We start from the raw sequence: 24463 nt of genomic DNA on the forward strand, positions 1-24463 counted from the left end.
TGGTAATTGCATTGATCATGCTGTCGTCTTTGTCACTGTCATGTTGAAATTCTGGAATACCAGCTATCCCCAGGTCAGCCCCTTCTGGAGCCTCAACTTATCACTACAGTAATTGGCACAGAAGAGAAAGAAAGAGGCAGTATAAGTCAGGATTCTTTAACAAAATAGAACACAAATAAGGGAAGGAAGGAGGGAGAGAATGAGAAGGGTGGATAGATAGATTTGTTATGGGACTTGGCATATGCTGTGAGAGAGGCCAAGAAGCTCCAGTTTACCTTCCAGAAGCTGGAGATGCAGGAAATCCCAGAGATATGATTCAATTTAAGTTATAAGGCCTGAGAACCTGGACCTTCAGTGTCTGAAGGCAGGAGAAGACGGATCTCCCAGCTAAAGAAGAGAAAGTAAATTCTTCTTGGTTAGCCTTTTTATTTTATTAAGGTGTGCAATAGATAGGAAACTCACATTGGGAAGTCCAATCTTTACTCAGTTTATTGGTTCAAACTCTAATTTCACCCAGAAACACCTTACAGACCTTCCCAGAAGTAATGCCTTTCTGGCTATCAAGGCATCCCTTAGCTCAATCAAGTTAACATAAAGTTAATCACACGGTACAAAGTAACTGTCAGTCACATCCAACCTTTCCTTTTCCTACTCTCATTTTGGGGGTAAAATCTGAGAATTCCATTATCTGCAATCTTCTTTTTCTATTCAAGGAAGCCAAGGGGTAATTCTGATAGTGTAATGGAGGACACCTTTCACAGAAAACCCTAAAATGCATTGCAATAAAAAGTATATGACAGCTGAGGTCAGTGAATTCAGGAGGAGCTAAGATTCAATGACAGAGCCTGGGAACTATCATTAAAAATGATAATAAGTGTAGGAAAGGGTGTAAAAAAAATGCAGCCTTTATATACTACTGGTAGGAATGTAAAATAGTGCCACTGCTTTGGAAAATAGTTTGGTATTTCCTTGATGTTAAACAGAGTTATATGACCCAGCAATTCCACTTCTAGGTATACACCCAAGAGAAATAAAAACATACTTTTGCGTAAAAGTTTGTATGCAAATGTTAAACCAGCATTATTTATAATTACCAAAAATAGAAAAAGCACTAATGTCTGCCAACTGAAGAGTGAGTAAACAAAATGTGGCATATACATATAAAAAGAATATTCAGTCCTAAAAAAGAATGAAGTACAGATATGTACTACAACATGGATGAATCTTTAAAACATTATTCTACATGAAAGGAACCAGTTACAAAAGACCATATATGATTCCCTGTATATAAAATGACCAGAATAGGCAAAACTACCAAGACAGAACATAGGTTAATGGTTGCCTAGGCTGGAGGTAAGAGAAGAGGGGAGGGATTGGGAAGTAATGGATTAGTGCTGTTGATTGTATATATAAAAATTAAGAAAATGTTCTGACATTGTGGTGAGTGCATAGCTCTGCAACTATACCAAAAGTCATAGAATTGTATGCTTTAAATGGATGAATTATATGGTATGTGAATTATGTTTGAATAAAGTTATTACAAGAACCAACCAACATAGCTTCAGGAGATCAGGGCTGGGATGGAGAACCCAAAAGCTAGCCAGAAAGGAAAGGCCTAAAGAGACAAAGTAGACAAGTAGGTGGGTTGAAGCAGTTCCCAGTCTGCGTATTGCGTGTGGCTACTGTGGCTGTGTTTGTATTTGCTGCAAAATGAGGCACAGATATTTAAAGGGCTAGAGATGGGGTAATCATCACTATTCAGAGAGGTGCTGCTTTCATGAAAAAGAATGCCTTATAGTTGCTGCCATGAAAGAACTCCAAAGATGCTGATTCTCTCTTTTCAGAACTTTGGGGAAGTGAGGAGGTGGGCACTGTGCTGGTGTGTTCATTTAAATCCTCAAAATCAGGTTAAAATACTTTAACCTTATGTGGGGCTTTAAAAAAAATGTAGTCCTTTTTACTCCTATATCTTGCTGGTGGGCATAATGAGAATATTTTAGTTTATATGTATGTACTTGCTTATTGAGTGTTATTGCTTTTTATGCATGTATGTATGTATGCATCTTAAATTTAGTAAGTAGTATTTTACTGGCTGTCTTGTTCTATTGCTTTATTTTCCTTTTTGAATCTGTACTTTTAATCCACCCATGCTCTTGGGTATACATCTAACTCTTTGCACCCCACTGTTCACTGGTATGTAACACTATATGCTACCTATTCAGTCTTTGTGTTTGACATACAGCCTGCCATCTTCTTGTTACTCCAGACAATGTGTGCTTATTCTTCATAGAACTTCTTCCACAGAAATGTAACGGCAAAATGCTTCAGTGAATGCACTTTTAAACCCACCTTTGGATTTCACCCAAGACCACATTTCCCAAGGGCGGCTCCCAGCCAGTGACCAAGGAAGCAAGGACACTAAGGCAGGCCCATTCCTGGGAAAAATGAGATCCCTCTCACAGTTAAGTAGGCTCGAGGACTTTCTGGTGGATTTTAACAACTTTTCTTAGAATAAATGCACCAATCTTCCTTCCATCTCCCCTTCACTTGGGCCAGCTGTTTGCTGTGGAATGGGGTGTCCCATCCCTCCCCTTCTACACTCACAGAGATTCCCTCAGTGAAATCTTTATATATTTATTTGCTTTAATCCACATCTTGGCCATTGTTTCTTAGAAGACCCATATTAGCTCAAAATGCTACACCAAACATTGTCATGCATATCCTTTAATAAAAAGTGTATAAAGATTTCTTCAGGATGCCCATCTGGAAGGGAAGTCCTCGGGTCACAGGATAGGGACATATTGTTTCTGGAATGGCTGTTCCCTGTACTTTCCCAAGCAGGATATGGTGAAAATCCCTGCATCCCTGCCTAATATTCAGGGCATTGTCCCTCTACTTTCTGCCTCCCTAAAAGGTATATAATAGTATCCCTCTGTTGTTTGAACTTTCCTCTCTCTACTTACTAAAATCATTGATCATTTCTTTAATCTTACTAGGCTTTTGGTATTCCTTTTCTGTCAATTGCCTGTTATACACCTTGCCCATTTTTATGTTTGAATTATTATTTCTTCTTCTTGGTTTTAGGAATTCTTTATATATTCTATATATTGAAACTTTATTGGTATTAGAGATTGCAAACATCTTTCAATTTTACATCTAGTAATTTTTTCCACATCTTTGATTGAACAGAAATACTTAATTTTAATGTAATCCAGAGCATAATTGTAGGGGGTGGAGGAGTTTGTACATCCCATCTTTGTAAAATATTTGAACCATGGCCAGGCACACCAAGCCTTCATTTCAGGCTCACCATGTTCTAGATGCTACTTAATTAAGTTATTCCTGGATTGATTTCCCATCCCCAACTATTAGAATGATCTGACCAAACTTTACCCCCAAAGCACAGAAACAAAATAAAACAAAACTCAAGTCCTTTAAAGATGATCAAATGTTAATTTTTGGTGAGTTGATTTACATAGCATGAGATGAAGTGATCTTAAATCCTTGTAGCGGCTCTGAAATGCCTGACATTTTCAAATCCAGCAAATTAATGTTATGCCTTCCAGGTACTAACTGTACTTTCTTAAAACTAGGAAACCGATTAAACAGCATGGATAAAATCATCTCATTAGTCTCTGCTAGTAAATTATGAAGGAACAAAATATAGTTCAAAGAGTAATCAAGCAACTGAAGGTTGATTTTTTAATTTCCTTGAGTATTAACTGAATTTGGTGTCTGCTGACCAGGCTTGTCATTGTGGTTGTAGTCCGTTCCACAGTTTTGTTTTGTTCTTTTCATTGTTAGCAAAGTGCCACACTTTTTGGATTTTAAATCTGTTTTTGCATACTGGTTTTGTATTGGTTTACAGTGGAAAGCCCTGCAGCTATCTCAAGGCATTTATGGACTAACCCAGTTCCTTAAACACAGCAAAAGTTTGCCTCCTCATCTTCATGGTCTTTAAAGCTACAATGTGGTCTACCATGTGACCAAACTGAGAAAACAGGGCATATATCTTTTAAATTCTACTTTTTATAATTTCTCATTCACGTTGTTAAGGTGAGTTGTATGATTTGGCCTGATATCCATGTTGTGCATTCAATTGCTTAAATAGTCTGAGGACTACAACTTCTCCAGTAAGTGTCCAGCAAGTTCTCTCTTTCAACTTCTTGTCTCAAAGATGAGGATAATATGACAGAATCCTAACCATCTGAAGCAATTAAGTTGGTTTCTAAACTGAAAATGATCATTAAATACCATAAATTAACTAAACATTCTCTTTTAAACTAAAACACACAAATTATGCATTTATTCATACATTTTTACATAGGACATAGGTCTCTTCTCTGAAAATGATCAGGCAATTGTACTTCACATATTTTGTGTTACCTAATCCAGATCTATAATGCACTGATGACAATGCCCATTCTTTAAATTGTAGCAAGAATTTATACCTTTAGATTTTCACAATTTTATCTTCCTGTTTAAAGTTGTTCTTATGCGTGTTTCGTTTAGCAGAAAGTACTTCTATTTTTCCAAAGCATTCTACTTAATTTTATTAGAAAACAAATGTTCACATTCATACTTTATCAGTTTATATATTCTTTAAATTGTACAGTTGTAACAAGTACTATATAGGCACAGACAAATTTGGGGAAAACACAATTTCATTTTTTACAAGCATATAACCCAATATGTATTAGGTTGAACAGAAGCACACATGCAAATCAGTGTCTGTGGCTGCAAATGGTTCACAAGCCCATGTGCTTGGTGCTTGTGAGTAATAGAGCCTTGAAGAACTGGATGGGTTGTTTAAGGGAGGCCTGCTTAGATATTTCCATATCTACCTTTCAGCTGGTTTGTGCCAAAAGCACAACATCGGTTGTACTTACTAAGTGCTTGGTAACTGTTAGCCATCCTCAGCCATCGGTGATCTGGCCCTTCTCCCCTGAGAGCACTTGATAACATCTGGAGATATTTTTTGGTCATCACAACTAGAGAAGTAAAATGAGTCTTTAGTGAGTAGAGGCCAGATATCCTAAACACCCTCAATGCTAACAGGTCTTTCCCACCACAAAATGTGAGTGGTGCCTAAGCAGAGACCCTGCCCATACTGTTTCAGGAGAGCAAGGGCCAGATATGTATTTACTCATAACTGCATCTCTAGCATTTACCACATCTCAAAGAATCTGTGTTGATGCATGCATGCAAGTTTACTAAATGAGTGAAAGGCCTTTGAGATGAGTAAGGGCACATCTTCACATGTAGGCCTAGGATTAAAAGGGGTGCCAACAGATACCTTCCCAGAAAATTGCTCCAGACCCTTGTGCCTGAGCCTGAATCCTGTTGATTACAATCAGTTAACCACAGTTAGTTTATCCTGATCTGCTTGGACAGGTTTTGCCTATCATATTTACTCATTTGGATTTTTTTTTATTCTTTTAGTAATTGATCTCTGGCTAGATCCCTGAACTTTGCTCCCTCCCTGCAATTCCACTGGGGCCCACTACTCTGGAGAGTCCAGCTCTCTATTCAACCTCTACTGTTCAGCTCTGCATTCTCCTGCCTCACACCAAGAGCTTACCTCCCCTGTCCCATGGCACAGAAACTAGACAAGGGGCAAACATAGGTATTAAAGCTGGTTAGAGAGAGGCCAAAGTGAAGATCACAGAAGAAACCTCATTGGGAGCAGAAGACTGGGTTTGTCACCCCTGTTCTACAGCTTAGTGGCAATATCTTGGGTGAAATCCCATATTTATATTTTCTTAATCTCAATTTTCTCATCCATAAAATGAGAAATGATGATGCTTTTCAATCTATTTTACCCAATGGTTTGGAGTAAAATAATAAAAATAAGATTTGCAAAAATCTAAAATAAATATCTTTGGTAACAAATTTAAAGAAAACAGGTTATACATCTTTAAAACTTCAAGTTGTGTTTAAAATGTAGAATCTTTAAAACTATTGCATATATGCAAATATATGTGGTCACAGCCATATATGAGAATTGAATAAATAGCTTCATCTTTTGATCTGCACAACCTTGGAAGGCAGGCAGGCAGATGCATTCCTATTTCACAGATTGGAAAGCTGAGCACCACAAAAGTTAGTGCTTTGCACAGTTTAAATGCTAGGTAATACATTCCAGAAAGACTGGACCAGGCCACAGTCCTGTGCTCTTCCCACTATGAAATCCTGTTTTTGAGCAGGTGTTTTTAAGACACATCTAGATGATTTAGATAAAATAATACAAAATAGTTATATTATGAGAGGGGTTGTAAATTGTGCAGCACATGTCCTTGGGGCACTTTTATAGACCCATTTTAGAATGCAAATGGAGGAATTAGTGAAACTAGACAGGATGTTGTCTTTCTCTTGCTTTTAAACGTTTTATTTGGAGAGGATTTGTGTGGGGCCCTGAAATTTCTGTGCTCGTTCAAGTTTTGGCTCTCTTTTGTGGCATGAATCTACAGAACAGCAAATGCCGTAACTTTTAATTCATGCATGACTGTTGCCTGCATCACTCTGTGGGACTTAGCCAGGCTCAGCATACTTACACATGGATGGGAGGAAAGGAGGCAATGGGACTTGGAAGTCTCTCCATCTCCAGGGATAAAACACAAGGGAGGAATAAGGAACTAAGAGGTTGCAGCTGTAGCTAATTCTGGTTTGGGTATGGGGCAGGGCAAGTACAACTGCAGAACTGAGTAAACTGTGGAGGAAGGAATGAATCCTTGAGATGTGTGAAGCACAGGAATGGCTCACTGAAGGTGGGTCACCCTTAGAAGTGCAGGACACCAGGTCAGGAATCTGTTAGCAGGGGGATATCTGTGAATCTAATCCCTGGGAACTTGACTGTCAAGACAAAGGGTGGCTCCCATTCTAAGAGTCAGTGAGGACACTGACCAAGTTACTGAGAATGGGTTCAAAGAAAGGAGCCCACATACAAGAAACAGGGCATGTGGAAGAAGATAGGAATCAAGAATGTGGCAGGTGCTGCTTCAAGATTCTGTGAAAGTTGACTGTAGCTGAGCTGGAGTAGAAGGAAAACAAGGAAATCAGGGATCAATGTGAGAGTGAGGATAGGAGGAAAAGAACAAAGGAGGAAGGGGCTAGCTCTAACAGAGGTCTAAAATGGACAGGCACTGAAAGGGTAGTAGTATATAGAGAGAAAACAGGTGGCTGTCTCAAGCATTTTGTACTAGGATTGGGTCTGATCTATAAAGGAATGAATGTGACTGAATGAATAAATTAGCAAATAAATCAAAGAATCAATGCACTGATGAATAAATGATGCATATAGGAACATGGCAATGCAAACATGTGTAACTGTGTATGTGTGTACCAAGGAGGAAGAGTTCAATGGGTTGATGGGTGTAGTAAGTACAAAGAGCTACCCTGGCTTTTGGACAGGGATTAGTGACAAATTAAATGAGAGTCACATCCCCAAAGTACCTTAGAAATCCCCCCCAAAGGGCTACAGGCATCTATAACAGCTGTGCTCTCACAGCTGACAGCTGCTGTGCTCAACTTTGTCCTTCCCCTACCCAACCATGAAGAATGGAGTAAAGATGTGCCCAAGTCCAAGGACATGCCACTCAACTAGCCCTTTCTCTAATAAGACCCTAAGTTGACTAGTTGATGCCACAAGAGGACAGTCACAAATCATGTAACTAATGTATAAATGCAAATGAAATCCTGTGTTCTGAAAGACTAGGGACCTAGCATTGGCCAAAATAATACTTTCTAAAAATGTTCTATAGTAGAGTGGGAAAACTGTGTTACTCAGAGCAAGGTGACCTCCAGTTTGATTTCATTTAGCCAGTCTAGAAGGAAAAGTTGTTTCTGAATGGCCTGTTGTGGTCACCCTCTTCTGAGTGGATATCAAATTCCCAAATGTTAGAGGAAGTGAGTACCAGGATCACCTGGGGAGCTTTATTAAGATTCACATTGCTCCAGTCATCCCAGCCCTTACCATATTCCCTACCTAAGGTGTAAGCTATTGGACTGCATGGGACTAGACCAGAGTTTGTTTACAGTGTCACTGACACTCAGTACAATACCTATACAATGTGGTCTTGGAAAGTGCTTCTTTAGTAAATAAAAACTTATATTTTAAAATGATCAAAAGAATTTAGAGTTTGAAGGATCCTAGAAATCAATCATGTTGTCATTTAATAGTGAAAATTAGGCCTAGAGTAATGACAAGTTTGTTTAATATTGTATATCTAAGAAATGGCTGAATGTGGGTACAAAATTGCAGGAGAATCCAAATCACGTAAAAGTATAAATTAATCAGTACATTTTAGGGGGCAAAAGGTGAAGCACCATTTTAGGGAACTGGAGAGATGATCTGATTGAAAGAAAGAAAAGGCATGTAGGATCATACTGGCATGTGAAAGTCATGGGTCATAGATTTGTCTCCCTGAGTTCCTGCTTTCTCCATTCTAGAAAGCTCTACCCCCCAAAAAGCCTAGTCTTCCAACCCTTACAAAGCACAGCACATATGCATGGTTTATCAGAGACATATCATCTCCTTACTGAGAGAAAGGAGCCAGCATTGAATGTGAATTCACTACTCCAGAGAAGATTCTGAGAGAGATACACGCTGATCAGGAATAACTTAGGTGGGCTTCCATTTTGATACATATGATCTCAATTATGAAGACCTACATGATTATTAGAACAGTAAAGTGATAGTGACACAATTGCGCATTTCAAGGGAAAAGCTACTATAGGAATACTATTGTCGAGATCTAAGAAATAATTCAGCACGGGATTAGTTTTATCTTTTATACTGGGAAAAGTCCAAAATTACAACCACAGCTTCCACTTGCATGTTAAATTCGTTTCACTTCTTCATACTCCAAAGTTCTATAAGTAAGTCTATTTGGCTTTCAGTAGCTAGAAAGCAGGTTGCTCTTTTAAACAAACACATTTTATATCTTTCCTACCAAGAAGGATACTTTCCACATCGCCATGAAAACACTACCTACAGAAGAGACAGATGAGGTGCAATCATCTTTCATACTGTACTTTGGGTTTTGAGCAAGTAGAAAGGAATGTGGATACAAAGGGATGCAACTTTACCAAGCAAATGACCCTTGCAGTGACCCTTGTGAAACTGGGTCCCATGAAGCACTTAAACCAATGGTCTTTGGACTTTACCCATTCAAATGGTTTAAACCAAAACCAAGTGTTAACATTTGAAATATTTTGAAAATTTCTGTCTAATCTTGATTACAAAAATGTTTAGGGAAACGTGTTCTTAGCCACTATATTTTCAAAAATATCGCTCATATGTGCTAACAATTGAGCGCACAGCCTATGTTATGAGTGCCTTGCTCTTTTCTACAACTTTGAAGCCAGCTGCTGAAGGGTGTGACTCACAAGGTCACTTATCATCCAAAAAGGATTAATTGACAATAGCACACATAGTCATCCATGGGTTGGGTTGACTAATCATACCCAATACAATGAACACTGCAGATGGAAGATAAATGTCTTTGCAACCGTGTGTGGCCTACATGGTTGCACAGTGCAGTGTCAATGAGACCAGATAGGTGGTATCAGGAGAGCAAGGAGTCAATTCAGAAACTAAGAAATATGTGCTACTGCCTTGCTTGCCTTAAGATAACTGATGTGTTAAATCTACCAGTCAACCAAGTTATTAAGACCTTCAAAAGGCCAGTATATGCAGCATTCTACAAGATTATCCTAAGATAAAGAAAATAATACTCAGGCTGGGGATTTAGCTCAGTGGTTCAGTGGCCTGCCTTGCAAGAGCAAGGACCCGAGTTCAATCACCAGTACCCCCCCAAAAAAAGAAAATAATACTCAATCCCTCATATTTTCATCTATGGTGTCAACTATTTGAAATAATCAAATTTTTAAAAAGTTTTTTTGTTAATCAAATATTCACTCATGCAAATTTGAAAATAAATAGCCTCTCAAATAGATTTTTACAGAATGCTAAAAGAAGCATTTAGGTTAGTCTATATCAGAGTATTTAACTACATCCTGCCAAACGATCTCAGACTCAGCAAAGTGCGCAGGATGACCGTGATCTGCTCTACCCCAGCATGGGCTTACAGTTCATGGTCTAGTCCAAGGAGCTTCAGTTGCAATACATTTTCCCAAGAAACATTTTATGGTAAGACATTATAATTCTAAGTGATAAGATTCAACACTTCTTCTTCAGTTACCCAGGATCTAGCAGTAAAAGTTGGCAACACCTTGCTCGGTTCCATTTACAATCTATTTTTTTTAATCTTTATTAAGTTTATTGGTACATTTTAGGCACACAATAGTTACATTCATCTTGTACCTTTACAGGGCTAATCTTGGTTCTTCTTTTTTCCCCATTCCCCAGCCCTCCCTTTATTTCCTCCACCCTTTCCTGTTTACAAAGACACTGTTTCCATGTTTTTCCTTTTCACATATTTTTTCTTTTCCTTTTTAATCTTTCCCCTTCCCCTCCCACTTCTTCTACTCTTTTAGAACTTTTCTTCCTATTACACAATATCAATTATACATTTTGATCCTTATTTACATTTTTAGTTTTTCACACCAGAGAAACTATTCAGTATTTACACATGTGTGACTTGTTATGTATGACTTATGTATGGCCTCAATGTGCATCCACTTAGCTATAAATCTCTAGTTTCTCATTCTTTATGGCTGATTACTACTCCATTTTATTTTAAAAAACCACATCTTTATCCAGTCTCCAATTGATGGGCAATTAGGCTGTTTCCAAATTTTAGCTATTAGAAACTGTGCCTCTATAAACATGGGTGAGCATATATCACTGTGGTATGATTCTTTTAATTCTTTTGGGAAGATACCCAGCAGAGGAATAGCTAGATCAAATGGGACTTCTAATCCTAGTTGTTTGAGGCATCTCCATATTGATTTACAATCTATTAAATTAAAATGAGGCAGTGGTTTTTGTCATGGCTAGTGAACCAGGCAACTGGACTAGTTATAAGATTAAAATGTTAAATTAGCAATTCTACTTCAATAAATTTATCTTAAGACAATAAAGATGAAAGCAAAAATTAACATACAGGGATATTCATAGCAGGACAAGTTTTACAATAAAAATGTTAATGTTCAATAATAGGGCCAACTTTTACATGGTAACTCTACTTAGTAATGAGAGCAGGAGAGGACATCTTTCCAAAAACTAGAAAATGGGGAAATGAAAAAAAAAAAAAAGAAAAAGAAAATGGGGAAATGAAACTTAGGCAGCACCAAACCAAATTCAATAAATTTATCTAATTCTCACCTTTTTGAGATGTGAGCAAGACACAATTGAATGAACACTGTGAAAGAGGACATTCTTACCCCATGCCTTGTCTTGGGGGATTTACTTTTCTCAATCAACTCATAATTACTTTGCCAGAATAGAATGGCTTCATCCTATCCATGACATAAACTAAACAGATCTGTTAGATGAAATTGAATGAAGGTCTAATAGCGTCTAGGCTGAACTGGGGTCACTTTGGTTTCATCTTTAGAAACACTTCTATACCAAGAGATATGAAATGTGGCACAGACACTAATGTAGCCAAAGAGGTTAACTTGAAACCTAACCATGTGAGACACACTGTCTGAGGAAAATAGAGATGACCTTCAAAGGATTTGGCCAAAGAAAGAATAAAGAGTAAAAATTCAGCAATTTATTCTTCACCATTCATGGAGAGACATTAAATCATAATTTTAGCTAATAATCATTTAACTCTATGCCTTTAAGTCTTCTAAACAAGCCAGATACATAGTATTATTTAATTCCGTAACAACTTTATGAAGTGGGTTTTAGGATAGTGAATGAAGTTCATATCAACAGATAAGGAAGCTTGGTCAGGGAGTGTAAATGACCTGCTTAAATTTTCTGTTTGAGGCTGTCAGAGTCAGGAGAGGGCCAACAGTGTCTAATGTCAGAACCTGAGAGCCAGTTGGCTCACGGAAACATGTAGCACATGAAAATTGTGCTCACCTTAGCGATGAAGCAGGAATAAGTCATCAAATTTCATTTTGACCTTGAAATATTTTGCCAAATTTAAACTTGACTAGTGCCATTAGGAGGAGGTTAGTGAAATACACCTCCCAAGGCTCATCCCAGCTCCTACTGACTGAAAATCTCCAAGAGTGGAATCCAAATGTTAAACTGTTTAGCTCCTATGGCAATTCTCGTGTGCAGTGATATTTGGGAATTAATATTGCAGATTTCCTCCCTTTACCATGAAACACACATACTTGGAATGTTCTATTTGCAAATTCTACCATGCTGACAATGGAACATGAAACCCTAGATGGCAAGTGTGAAACTCCCCTCACAGGAAAATGTATACTCTGCTGTGAATTAATAAATTCGCTTTCAGTTTTGTATATTCTAGCCTTTTAGAAACTTGACTAACATAAGCAGAATCCCCCAAATCTGTTCATCCCATTTGTGGGTTAAGTATGGTGGCCAGCCCTCTGGTTTTCCTGGTTTTAACACTGAGAGTCCCATATTCAAAGAGATTTCTCTGGTCAAACTGGTTGAGCAGGTGACCAGCTCATCCCAGTTTGGGTAAGACTGTCCTATGTTTTAAAACTGAATCCTACATCCTGGCCAGCCTCTGAGTTCTAGGACAATGGGGTCAATTGATTACCCTAATTGGTCATAGTCCTGCCTCCCTATGAGACTGTAGCAGTTTGTTGGCCTCGGATAAATTTTCTATTTTATCTTTTACTAATATATCCTTTCCCAAGACTCCATAATATCCTGAATTTTCAGGAAATAAGAATTTTGTTCAAAAAAAGGCCTCATAAATATTGAAACATATAGTTTGATAGGTAACTGTCAAGATTTACTTAGAAGGAAAAATATTAAGGATTTCTCAAAGATGGTATGCTCTGGAATTTCCTGTCCTAAATAAGACTGAAAAAGTAAACAAAAGATGTATTGCTGTACAGCTCCAAGTATTCCTAGGAAGGGACCAAAGGGCTGCACCAAAAATGTGATCATAAAAAGTCCATGGAGACTGCAGAAAAAACACTCTGGCTTCACCAAATGCTATCAGTCGATGAGAACCCCTCATGCTTCTTTCCCTTCACCACCTCTCTCATTTGGCTTTCTCATTTGGGCTTGGGCTCTTTTGCATCTTTCAGACTGATCACGTTTCAATCAAATGACTGAATTTTCTTGATACCTCTTTTGCAGGAAAGAATTTGTTCATGTTGGGTCAGTCATTTATCTATTAACACATGTGAATATTCATAAACAGGAGCTGTTTTACTGTTCCAAAACTGCGCTTCGTGAATAATTCATATGTTTGATAGCAACCTATATTATTTAATTTATTTAAAAACTACAATCAATATAGCATGCTGCTCCAAAACATAACCAGTCCTTTAACTGCAACGTGCTTTAAAATTTATTTCCAGTTATTCCTCCATCACACTGAACCACAAATATAGGGTAATTACTAATAATTCTGTATCCATTTTGCATGTCACCACAATCAACATATTGATTGCTTTTTGATTATAATAAATGGTTGGTTAAATTGAGGGTCTGTGATTAAGAATGTTAAGCTCTGATATTTATTTAATTCAGCTGCACCAATTTAGGTTCTACATGGTAATTTCATAAAAAGCTATTGAGAATCAGAGTAGTTATTTGAATCAAGTTATAAAGAAACCCCAGTTTTCCCAGGAGAATCTGGCATTTAAGTAAATTATACCAAGTAGGGGTTTGGTTTTTCCTCTGGAGCATACAAAAATATCCCAGATCACACTCATTTTGATATGTAAATAGAGTGGAGGAGAATTTTCTGTTAATTTTTATTTTAGGATTTAAAGAAACAAGACTCAGAGAAAGACTGCATGAAGACTTATTTACAAGAAAGTGTGCCATAGGTATAAGCAGGGTTAAGAATTATGAGGGTGGAATGGCAGAATAGTTACTTTGGTAGAGAATTTGAGAAATTATCTAGATTTTGGCTTATAGTAAAAAAACCCATTTCAAAACAGTAAAAATTTAGCATATTTTAGAATCCCTCACAAGGAGACAACCAAGTTTCTGTGTAAATTCAGTTTTGTGAATAACAAAGATTGCCCTGAAGTAAACGATCAGTGTCAGGAAATTCTCACCAACATCATCGGGTCTACACTTTCATCTCATTTCCTCTATTCTCTCGGAATGACCGGCTCTCAGACTTTCCTCAGTTTTCACTGAAGAAATGTAGAATTCTCCCATGAGGCCCGTGTCTTTCCTCTCCGTCAACCAGGGAAATGATGAAGTTATACCAAAGGAGTTTTCATAATTTCTTAATTCTAAGCCTTAAATGTTTCATATTGTAATGTCACAGAAATCATGATGTATGATTAATGTACTTTTTTGTCCCTAAAGAGATGCTCCCAACTGGATGGCCTCACAAGTCATATTGCCTTAGAATAGAGAAATTATGGTACTATCATTTGCCTATGGGCTCAGGGGATCATGCAGACTAGAGTTTCCTTGGGCATGTAACTAACTCAAGGCATACTTGACTTTTTGCTGAAACCCAAGTCCCTCCTGTTCGTAGAGTTATCATGAAGAAGTAATTCTCCTAGAAACCCTGCCATTAGTGCATCACGGTTACCTCCACCTCTACCTTGGATATCACTCAAGATAAAAGTCCTTCATCAGATCTTCTATCCTAGACTCTTTCCCCCACACTACTTCGTCCCTTTTTCCCCTTCTCAGTCCCCATTTTTTCCTCTCCTTCCGAAATCTGCCCACTGTGTTCCTGAGAAATCATATGCTCTATACAAAGTCTACTGAAATTTCAGCATCACAAAATTTCTCTACATCTTCTTGCCTAAACTAAAACCCATACCATTTGAATGAAACTTTGCCCCGTAGCCCTCTGAACACTTGTTGCCTGTATATAGCCTTGTGTCAGACAGGAAGTGCAGTCTTGGTGTGAACATGATGCTGGATCCAAAGGGGTGCCTGCTCTGTCAGTCAAGTATGCTTCTCGTAACAGGTTCTGATTCTCACAGGAGGTCTGAGCAATGCACTTTTGTGGTTACCATACACACAAATAAATTTCAATCGTAGTAGAACAACTGGATCCCAGTGGAGCTCTTTAAAAACATACAACACATCGATCCCTGAAAATTTTTATCCAGGGGTTCTTCTCCAGTCAGACATCTGCACTTGGAAAAAAAAAAGCTGCACAGGCAACTTTTAAAAAATCTTTATTAAGTTTATTGGTACAATTTAGGTATATAGTACAGTTACATTCATCATTGGGATCTTATACCTTTACAAGACTATTCTTGGTTCTTATTTTTCTCCATTCCCCAACCCTCCCTTCATCCCCTCCACCCTTCCCTGTTTACAAAGACACTGTTTCTATGTTTTTCCTTTTCACATATTTTTCTTTCCCCTTTTTACCTTTCCACCTCCCCTCCCACTTCCTCTAATCTTTTAGATCTTTTCTTCCTATTACACAATATCAATTATACTTTTTTTGGGGATGGTACCAGGGATCAAACTCAGGCCTTTGCACTTGGGAGGCTGGTGACAGAACCACTGAGCCAAATCCCCAGCCCTCAATTATACATTTTGATCCTTATTTACACTTTCAGTTTTTCACACCAGAGAAACTATTCAGTATTTACACATGTGAGTCTCATTAATTTCACTTAAGTGTATAGCCTCAATGCGCATCCACTTAGCTATAAATCTCTCTACTTTATCATACTTTATGGCTGAGTAGTACTCCATTTTATTTAAAAAAACACACACACACATCTTTATCCAATCTCCAGTTGAAGGGCAATTGGTCTATCTCCAACTGTGCCACTATAAACATGGGTGAGCACATATCACTGTGTATAATTCTTTTAATTATTTGGGGGAAGATACCCAGCAGAGGAATAGCTGGGTCAAATGGAACTTCTAATCCTAGTTGTTTAAGGTATCTCCATATTGATTTCCACAGTGGTTGCACCAGTCTGCACTCCCACTAATAATGAAGTGTTCCTATCTCACCACAACCCTACTTGTCATTGGTCAATTTCTTTATACCAGCCATTATTTCTGAGGTGAGATGGAATCTTAATGTTGCTTTCATCTGCATCTCCCAAATGACCAGTGATGTTGAACATTTTTTCATATGTGTATTTGCTGCTTTTACTTCTTTGTTTGAGAAATGTCTGTTCATTTCAGTTGCCTGTTTTTTAATTGGGTCTTTATATTTGCGGGGGTCTGATTTTTTTAAGTTCTTTATATATTCTTGATAGTATACCTTTGTCTGAGGATCAGCTGGTAAAAATTTTTTCCCACATTGTGGATTGCCTCTTAGCTCTGCTTGTGAATTCTCTGGCAGTGCAGAAGCTTTTTAAAAAGATGAGATTCCAATTGTTGATTATTTGTGCTAGTTTCCAGGCTACAGAGGATTTGTTGCAGAGTATAGCTGGATTTTGTGTCTTTATCCATTTTTCTAGTCTTTTTTCTTTTGATTGGTGAATTGGCTATTATTCCTAGCCAAATGGAGGAGCAATGATCTTTATGTTGATAACTCAAATTGTTCTGTTCAGTCCCAGTTTCCATCCTGAGGTCACTTTCCATGTGATCAGTTGCCTCCTGGCTCTTTCCATTTGCATGTCCCAAAATTAAAGCCAACATAATCTTCCCTAAAGCTGTTATTCCTCATACATTTTCTATTCAGTTCATTCTCCTTTCCAGTGTAGAAACAGAAAATTCTGGTATGATCATGAACTCTTTCCTCTACCTTATTCCTATGGCTAGTTAATCTGCATGTTCTGTTGATTCTGCCTTCTTGTACCTGCCATCTATCTCTAACCTTCCTATTGACACCATGTTAGTTCAGCTTTTCATTCTGGCCTCTATTATTGTCTCTTGTTGTTTCTTCTTCACATTACATCCAGGCAATCCTTTCACAATGCAAGTGTGATACTATCCCTCCATTAGCTCCTCATTATTCACAAGATAAAGTCCAAAATTTTTATTATATTACACAAGGCTCTACACATTTAGGCACCTTACATTATCTCTTGCCATCAACCTACCTTCACCTGAGCTACTTGTACTTCTGGGGAATTGTCAGGCTTTTGTACCAGCTATAGCTTCTCCCTGGAATATACTGCCCCACTTTCTTTCTTCACACAACTCTAGTCTCCAAAGGCCTTACTGGAATGTACTTCCTTTGAAAACCTCCTTGACGTCAATGTATCTTTCTACTTCTACTAAGACTGCTTTAGGATGCCCTTGCAGTCCATACCGTCTTAACACTAGATATTGCACAATTATAAGTATAGTCCTTGAAGCTGTGAATATGCACTCTTCCCACAAATATCACCAGTCCTTAATGCAGTGCCTAGAACAATGTGTATACTCAATAAATATTTGTTTTATTGAATGAACAAATGAATGAGAGACTGATGTTTCAGCCTCTGTCCTAGACATTAGCACACTAAGTAATGAATGTATTGTGAAAGCTGTGAACAGTAGAAAGAATGCAGACCTTAAATGCAGACCTTCTGGAGAGACCACTTTCTGGATATCATGGGTGAGTAAATTTTTTGACCTTCATTTTAGCTTAAAAATACCCCTCTGGGTTGTTGGAAAGATTGAATGAATCATTTAAAGTGCGGCGCCTATCATATGGAGGGTGTACTCTAAATTTTTAGTTCCTTGACACTCTTCACTTTCATAATAGCCTAGTTTAACTCTTCATCTAATTGAATCCAATGTGCCTTCTTCATTTTCTCCCTTAGAATGGTTTCCTTCCTGTACATTAGGCCATCTTCCCACAACTCATCTACATAGCCACCTGCCTCTTTTTTCAATTTCTTCCAAGAAACAATTTCTGTACCTCGTTGCTGAAGCAGACACCACTAATGGTTTTTGCAGAAACTGTGGCGTCAGACACTACATCAGATCCATAAGTTACTGCACATCCATGTGAGCAAAGGATAGGGCTTGAATTCCCAGATGGGAAATGATAAATATAATTGCTGAAGTGGATACCATTAATGGTTTTTGCAGTTGTGCTATTAGATCTTTCATCACATGAACACTTGAACTCCCAAAAGCAACCAGGATAATAAATTCTGGTGTGCCAGAAATTCTTAGCCAGATCCTTGACATTAAAACACAATCTTATGTAAGCATTTGATGGGGACAAAACAAAAGCTAGGTAAGAAATTCCTCTCCCCTAATGTTCTTTTAAAAAAACAAAACAGAAAACCAAAAGTGACTTGGGACTCTATTTCTACACAGATTAATTAACTAACTAATTAAAATCTGGTAGAATTTATAAGTGCATTCTGTGTACGAGGCACTGTGAATGCTCTAGGGACATGTACAGTTTGAAACAGGAAGCAATTTAGCACAGTAGTTAACAGCATGGGCTCTAGATTCTGTCTATCTGAGCCTAAGTCTAGGCCTCATCATTAGCTACTTTGTATGACCTTGGTCAGTTAATTGCTTTGTGTCTCAGTTTCCTTGACTGTAAATTGAGGGTGTAGCCAGGTGTGGTAGCACATGCCTGAAATCACAGCACTTAGGAGTGTGAGGCCAGCCTAGGATACATAGTAAATTCAAGTCTAGCCTGAACTACACAGCAAGACCCTGTCTGAAAAAAAAGTAAATAAACAAATAAATAAATTGGGACTAAGAAAGCACTATTGTGATAAAGTGAGAAATGAATTAACACATACTAGGGGTTACTTACAACAATATACACTTTAAAATATTAACCAATACTATTGTGGAAACACAGAGAAGGGATTTCTAGCCCAGGCTTGGGAACCAAGAAGGGCTCCCTAAAGGAAATGATGTCTAAACTGAGAGTGGAAGGATGAGTGCAGGTTACAGAAAGAGTGTTTTAGAAAGTAGGAACAGTGTATACAAAGATCCAGTAACTAAGATCTAAGGTTAAAAACTGTTGTGATTTGCAGAAAGGGTGGGGGGAGTTGGAGGTAGAAGGGCCATAAAAAAATTAGGGAACCAAGATGGATTATGTAAAGGTGCAAATTTCCAATGGTGAATGTCATTATATATGTGAATGTACTGATAAAATTAATTTTAAAAAGATTAGAGAGGAAAACAAATGTGCTGTTTTCCAACATGCACTTCCAGTTACCCTTCTTCTGCCTACTCTTTGTCTCAAGGCTGACTTAGTTGGACTACTTTGGTGATGCTCTTATTTCTGATTTCCAGTTGCACATGGCCCTGAAAGGCCTGCAGAGGAAGTGAAGAGTGAGAATGAAATATCACTCCTCTAGGTCCCTTCTTGGGGAGCCTTGGCGAGCCATATCTCCTTTCAAGCAGCCCTCTCCACCCAACAATTTTCCCAGACATCATGAGGAGAGAACTCCAGCCCAGGACAATTCCTGGGGAGACAGGTCACCAAGTTTGATTATTGTTTACCTTTCTGGATATTTCTAACACCCACTAAGATGCTTGTATTCCCACCTCATATGTCAGCCCAAAGAGAAGAAAGGCTTTTATCTTTTTCTTTGTATGCCCTTGAATTCCCTTAAACTCTGTCAGGATCAAAAGGTAAGGATCTCACATTTTTACTTTCTCTATGTTATATCTTCATTTGTTGTTTGTTGGGGCAGATGGCTTTATGTCCTAAACATCTGATGGAAGTGTCATCTATTCTTACTATGGAGTAAACCTTTATACTTTGAATGATTTATTTGTTGTTGTTTTGTTTTGTTTTTGAGACAGTCTTGCTATGTAGTTCGGGCTGGTCTTGAATTCACTATGCAGTGCAGGCTAGTCTGGAACTTGCGCCAAGACTCCTACCTCAGCCTTCCGAGTGCTGGGATTACAGGTAGGTGTACAACGCCATGTCCAGCTTATTCTGAATGTTCCATGAGTAGCTCTAAAAATGGTATCCATAGGCTGACTTGGTCCCAGGAATGGATTAGGACAAATTCTTCCATTTTATGTTCTCACAATCTTTTACCTGTGGCATGAAGAGTAGCAGAATGTATATACAACACATTAAACATTTGCTTATGTGCATAAAGTATTTCTTATTCATGTTATTGTTTTTTAAGTCGGAGACAACTCTGTGATGTGCTTTTGTTAACACTTAGGCTATGATTCCAAAGAGTTGGCTCTACTGCAATCCTATTTGCATAGTTTTTCTTCTTTCTCTATTTTTTGTATTTTGTAGATTTTAATCCTGTATCCAGGATGCTTCTGTGTGAGTGATGGTAGAAAGAGTCTCAATCCTGTTATTAACTGCCTGGTTAACCTGTCAACTGTTCTGGTTACCATTACTTCACCACTCTTCCCTCGGGAAGTACATCTTTCTGAGAAGAACTAAATCAAACAGTACAGGTGTCCCAGATCCAGCTTTACAAAGTTCTCTCCTGTGTAACTTCCTCAAGACACCTAGCAATTTTAACTTGCCAGTTATGAAAGCTAATGACACTACCGGTTTTGGCCTCTAGGGGTGCTCTGATCTCTCTAGTCGCTGCAGCTGAAATAGTTAGAAATGATTAAAACTGGGTTTATTTACCCCAAACAAGGTCTTGATTCTAATGGAACTAGACGGGCCCCAAACTGGTTTTGTTTTCATAGTTTCTAGAGTGCATAGAAACTATATCTTTCTCTTTGGTGTTGTTTCACTTAGATATTAGACCAACGTGCATGAACTCTGAGCTTAGAAAACTTTTAGGGTAGCACAATGGTAAAATAGGGTAGTTTTCTAAGTTTTCCCCAGAATTATACAATCTTTTATTTACGTGGACCTCTAGCCTATCTTGTCTGGCCCTGGGAAACACTGTTTACTTGCTATGTAGCAGCCCCAGTCTCTGGGGAAGAGTGTATTCTACCTGGTTCCTTGACCTTTTACTTGTATCTCTTGAGCATATGAAAGTCTTCTAGTGGGGGACTGAGCTCAGTGGCACCATGCCTGCCTCTCAAGTGTAAGGTCCTGAGTTTGATCCCTTGTACAAAGCAAAAGTCTTCTAAACTTTTATGATCTGCTTCTCCTAATTCTGTTAATCTTACCTAACCTGTATCATTGGTCATTAAGGCTAATTCTACCTTTAATTTAACCTGACATCTTTAAAAACGTGGTCTGGGAACCTAAGAGCTACTTAGGATGATTACTAAAAACAGTCATTTCCCTTACCACCCTCACTTACCTAGCTATTAAATACAAAATGTTAGTAAATCAAATCCATAATGTATTAAAAGAATAATACAGCCGGGCATGGTAGTGCACACCTGTAATCCCAGCACTTGGGAGGCTGAGGCAGGAGGATCGCTGTGAGTTAAAGAACTGCCTGGACTACATAGTGAGTTCCAGCACAGCCTCAACTACATAGTGAGACCCTGTCTCAAAAAGAGAAAAAAAAAAAAAAGAAAGAAAGAAAGAAAGAATACAGAGGGCCAGGGATTTAGCTCAGTGGTTCCAGTTCCTGCCTCACAAGAGCAAGGACCTGAGTTCAATCCCCATACAAAAATAATAATAATAATAATAATAATAATAATAATAATAATAGAAGTATGTAAGGTGTGTTTGACATTTGAATATCAATGTAATCTACCATGTCAAAACGCTAGAAAGGAAAAATATATGATCGTGTCAGTTAACACAGAAAAGAGACTTTGCACACCCATTGTTGATCTAAAAAAAAAACTATCAGTACACTAGGAATAGGGATTTCTATAAAAAAATTTTTTTAAAGGAAAAAGTTTAGGATCTAGGACTAGGCAAAAAATTCTTATGTTTGATAACAGAAGATTGACCCATCAAAGGAAACATGGATAAATTAAATCATATTTAATATAAAATTTTGGCTTTGTGAAAGACCCTGTTAGGAGGTAAAATATAAGTGATAGACCAAGAGAAAATGATTTGCAAGTCTGAAAAACAGCTAATAATTAGACTATATAAAGAACTCTTAAAAACTGAAAGTTAAAAATAATTCAATTAGAAAATGGCCAAACGATTAAAAAGACACTTCATGTAGGAAAAGGAACAAATGGCAAATAAGCACATGAAAAGATGCTCCACATCATTAGCCATTAGGGAAATAAAAATTAAATCCATATGAGCTAGAATGTGCATACATCAGTATGACTAAAAGTCAAAACACAAGAGCACAAAATCAATGCACAAAAATCAACTGCATTCCTGTACACTAATAACGAGCCCACCAAGAAAGAAATTAGGAAAATAATTCCATTCACAATTGCTTCAAAAAGAATTAAATACCTAGGAATTAACCTAACCAAGAGGGTAAAGATCTCCATAATCACAATTTAGAACTTTGAAGAAAAATATTGAAAATAACCTTAGAAAATGGAAAGACATCCCTTGTTCTTGGATTGGTAGAATATTATTAAAATGGCTCATATTACCAAAAAATGATTTATAGATTCAATGCAATTCCTATTAAAATGCCAACAAAAATCTTCACATAGAAAAATCATTACTGAATTGTATCTGGAATCAGAAAAGTTCCAGAGTAGTGAAAACAATTCTGAAGAAAAAAAGCAAGTCTGGAGTCATCACTATATTGAACTTCAAGTTATACCATAAAGTCACAGTAAAAAAAAGAACATGGTACTATCACAAAACAAAAATGGGATAGAGGACACAGAAACAAACCCAAGCTGTATCAGTGTCATGATACTGTACTGTAGTTCTGCAAGATGCAACCAAGGCAAAAGGAATGTGAGGACTCTGTATTGTTTCTTATAATTGCATGTAATCTATACTTATCTCAAAATTAAAACTTGAATAATGAAACATTAACTAGTATTCAACAGTTTTTAATATTAGCATCATTTACCAATATTTATCATTAATTACTTTGAGTTTACCTGTTATGCCTTATTAAAGTTATTTTGCTAATTTAAAAACTAATGAAGCTCCCTACTTGTCTCTCTCCTACTTTCTCCCTTCTGCTTCTCTCTTAGATTTTTAGATACTTTTAGTCTGCAGGTTTTTCGTGTGGTGCCTAAAAATCTGTATTTTTTAGCACCCATCCCAGACAGTTCTGATGCATATAAACCAGTGCTTATGGTAAAATTTGACACCATTCCCCATCACTATGAATTATTAACAAATTATTTACATACAGGATGATCAAAAGTTACATTTTTTCCATTAAGTTTTATAAGATAATATAACAGGAAATGTATTCAATAATTATTCTGTGTAAGGTATATTTTAAAATATTCAATACAAACTCAACATTACAATCTGGACAATAGTAATGAGTCTCTATTATGGTTTGTGTCTAGATGTTACCGTAAAGCCTCATGCTGTCATAGGTGGGGCTTTCTCAGAGGTGCCTAGGTCTAAAATGTACAATGCTGGGATTAAAGGTGTGTGATTACTAAATTAGTCTACTGATTAGTTTGGCATTGGCCTAAGCATGGTAGCCTAGATAGAATATAAAAGAGGCAGAAAGAAGTTATTTTTGCTTATGGATGATGGCTTGCTTGTTTTGCTACCTTCTGCCATCCATGAACTGTTTCTCCTCTGTGATGCCTCTCTGCCATGCTACCCTGCCTTAGAATTAGCCAACTATGAACTGAAACCTCTACAAACTGTAAGTCAAATAGACCTTTCCCTCTTTAACTTTGGGTGCCCCGTATTTTATCTCAGCAACAAGGAAATTAACGAAAGCAGTCAGTTTCTGAATTCTTTTTGCATTATTGTCTTTGTTTGAACAACACACTTTACACACAAAAGGTCATGTTGGCTGCTCTGTTTTTTCTGTGGGTGCTATAATTTATACCCACTAAATGTGATGGTAAAAACATCAGTGATGGACATCCTGGTTGTCATTTCACTATCTTGTATTTTTCAATTATTTGGTCTACTAGACATAATCTAAATTATAAATGACTTTTTGACCCCCTTTGTTTTGAATAAATAACAAGTGAATTCCACATCATTTGGTCCAGAAGGTACATAAACATTTTATAATAGGACTGGGAATTTAGCTCAGAGGTTCCAGCACCTGCCTTACAAATGCGTGGACCAGAGTTTGATCCCCGGTACCAAAAAAAAATTATAATAATATTTTTCCTCACTTTTTGATGAAAGGAGAGCTTGTTAGATGTTGGTTAATTCTGTCAATACCACCCACAGAATTATTATAATCATTGACCACTATTGAAACTTTTCAATTTCATTTCTTCTTTCAAAGTTCCATAATTTCTGCATTATGAATACTTGACAATAAGGAGGCATCTTTTTTTCTCTTTCCTTTTTATAACACAGATTTTTCCTTTCTGATATGCTAATATTTCTCTCTTTTTCAGTTTTTTCTTTTGCAGATCTTTTGGCACTTCTTTCTTATTCAATCTCAGGATCCCAAACATGTCTGTTTTGTATTGTAAAGGAATATCCTGACTCCTGGAGAAGTATAAAAATTATATCGAATATACTTTGATAAGAGATTTTAGGGAGAC

General features: G+C 37.4%; 1 protein-coding gene and 1 pseudogene across 1 annotated transcript in view; both read right to left on the bottom strand.

The window, feature by feature from the left end:
• Positions 1 to 24463, bottom strand: part of Mier3 (MIER family member 3) — a 215861-nt gene that overhangs the window by 63034 nt on the left and 128364 nt on the right. The gene's annotated exons all lie outside the window — the stretch shown is intronic.
• Positions 3472 to 4192, bottom strand: LOC104864115 (annotated as a pseudogene).

This window comes from Fukomys damarensis, unplaced genomic scaffold (assembly GCF_012274545.1).
Source record: "Fukomys damarensis isolate Sample0158 unplaced genomic scaffold, DMR_v1.0_HiC HiC_scaffold_1, whole genome shotgun sequence".
NCBI lineage: Eukaryota > Metazoa > Chordata > Mammalia > Rodentia > Bathyergidae > Fukomys > Fukomys damarensis.